This window comes from Centroberyx gerrardi, chromosome 21 (genome assembly GCF_048128805.1).
Source record: "Centroberyx gerrardi isolate f3 chromosome 21, fCenGer3.hap1.cur.20231027, whole genome shotgun sequence".
NCBI lineage: Eukaryota > Metazoa > Chordata > Actinopteri > Beryciformes > Berycidae > Centroberyx > Centroberyx gerrardi.
Genome location: NC_136017.1, coordinates 21791733 through 21794232, shown reverse-complemented (window position 1 = coordinate 21794232; position 2500 = coordinate 21791733).

Genomic DNA, 2500 nt, shown 5'->3' with positions numbered 1-2500 from the left:
GATTTAGAGCCCCTTCTTCGGCCACACACACCTGCTATCGGCCCCCTACCTCCAGGGGGCCCTCCACCTCACTTTTAACCCAATTTAGAGCCCCTGCTTCGGCCACACACACCTGGGAGAGGCCCCCTATCTCCAGTCGGCTCTCCACCTCCCTTTTACCCAATTTAGAGCCCCTGCTTCGGCCACACACACCTGGGAGCGGGCCCCTATCTCCAGGCGGCTCTCCACCTCCCTTTTACCCGATTTAGAGCCCCTTCTTCGGCCACACACACCTGCTATCCGCCCCCTATCTCCAGTCGGCTCTCCACCTCCCTTTTACCGGATTTGGAGCCCCTGCTTCGGCCACACACACCTGGGAGAGGCCCCCTATCTCCGGGCGGCTCTCCACCTCCCTTTTACCCGATTTAGAGCCCCTTCTTCGGCCACACACACACCTGCTATCGGCCCCCTACCTCCAGGGGGCCCTCCACTTCACTTTTAACCCAAGTTAGAGCACCTGCTTCGGCCACACACACCGGGGAGCGGCCCTCTATCTCCAGGCGGCTCTCCACCTCCCTTTTACCCAATTTAGAGCCCCTGCTTCGGCCACACACACCTGGGAGCGGGCCCCTATCTCCAGGCGGCTCTCCACTTCACTTTTAAACCAATTTAGAGCCCCTGCTTCGGCCACACACACCTGGGAGCGGGCCCCTATCTCCAGGCGGCTCTCCACTTCACTTTTAACCCAATTTAGAGCCCCTGCTTCGGCCACACACACCTGGGAGCGGGCCCCTATCTCCAGGCGGCTCTCCACTTCACTTTTAACCCAATTTAGAGCACCTGCTTCGGCCACACACACCTGGGAGAAGCCCCCTATCTCCTGGCGGCTCTCCACTTCACTTTTAACCCAATTTAGAGCCCCTGCTTCGGCCACACACACCTGGGAGCGGGCCCCTATCTCCAGGCGGCTCTCCACCTCCCTTTTACCCAATTTAGAGCACCTGCTTCGGCCACACACACCTGGGAGCGGGCCCCTATCTCCAGGCGGCTCTCCACTTCACTTTTAACCCAATTTAGAGCCCCTGCTTCGGCCACACACACCTGGGAGCGGGCCCCTATCTCCAGGCGGCTCTCCACTTCACTTTTAACCCAATTTAGAGCCCCTGCTTTGGCCACACACACCTGGGAGCGGGCCCCTATCTCCAGGCGGCTCTCCACCTCCCTTTTACCCGATTTAAAGCCCCTGCTTCGGCCACACACACCTGGGAGCGGGCCCCTATCTCCAGGCGGCTCTCCACCTCCCTTTTACCCGATTTAAAGCCCCTGCTTCGGCCACACACACCTGGGAGCGGGCCCCTATCTCCAGGCGGCTCTCCACTTCACTTTTAACCCAATTTAGAGCCCCTGCTTCGGCCACACACACCTGGGAGCGGGCCCCTATCTCCGGGCGGCTCTCCACTTCACTTTTAACCCAATTTAGAGCACCTGCTTCGGCCACACACACCTGGGAGAGGCCCCCTATCTCCGGGCGGCTCTCCACTTCACTTTTAACCCAATTTAGAGCACCTGCTTCGGCCACACACACCTGGGAGCGGGCCCCTATCTCCAGGCGGCTCTCCACCTCCCTTTTACCCGATTTAAAGCCCCTGCTTCGGCCACACACACCTGGGAGCGGGCCCCTATCTCCAGGCGGCTCTCCACCTCCCTTTTACCCGATTTAAAGCCCCTTCTTCGGCCACACACACCTGCTTTCCGCCCCCTACCTCCAGGCGGCTCTCCACCTCCCTTTTACCCAATTTAGAGCCCCTGCTTCGGCCACACACACCTGCTATCGGCCCCCTACCTCCAGGGGGCCCTCCACCTCACTTTTACCCCAATTTGGAGCCCCTGCCTCGGCCACCCACACACCTGTTAGCTGCCCCCTATCTCCGGCCCCTAACCTCCACCATCCAGGAACCCCAGCACCAGCCGAACCTGCAGACCCACTCTTAAGCACCCATCCCCGGATACAAGCAGACTACCATCCGCCCAAACTTTCCTGCTCCTGGTATACCAACTCAAACTTTGGTGCCCCTGGTACTCCAACTTAAACTTTGTGCTCCTGGTACTCCGCCTGTTTTCGCCCCACAGCCTAAGTGCCGCAGCACTTTGTCATTTTTTTAAACAAAATATTTCTTTCTGCTCCTGGTACTCCCTGGAGCTCCAGGGAGGTAGGGGGGCGCCCTGGAAGCCCTGCCCGAGGCTGTGCGCCTCTTCCCGGGCAGGATTTTCACCCCGAGCCCCTGGTGGCGGTTGGACTTTAACTTTTTTTTTTCTATTTGGATTTGCTCCTGGTACTCCCTGGAGCTCCAGGGAGGTAGGGGGGCGCCCTGGAAGCCCTGCCCGAGGCTGTGCGCCTCTTCCGGGCAGGATTTTCACCCCGAGCCCCTGGTGGCGGTTGGACTTTAACTTTTTTTTTTTCTATTTGGATTTGCTCCTGGTACTCCCTGGAGCTCCAGGGATGGTAGGGGGGGCGCCTTGC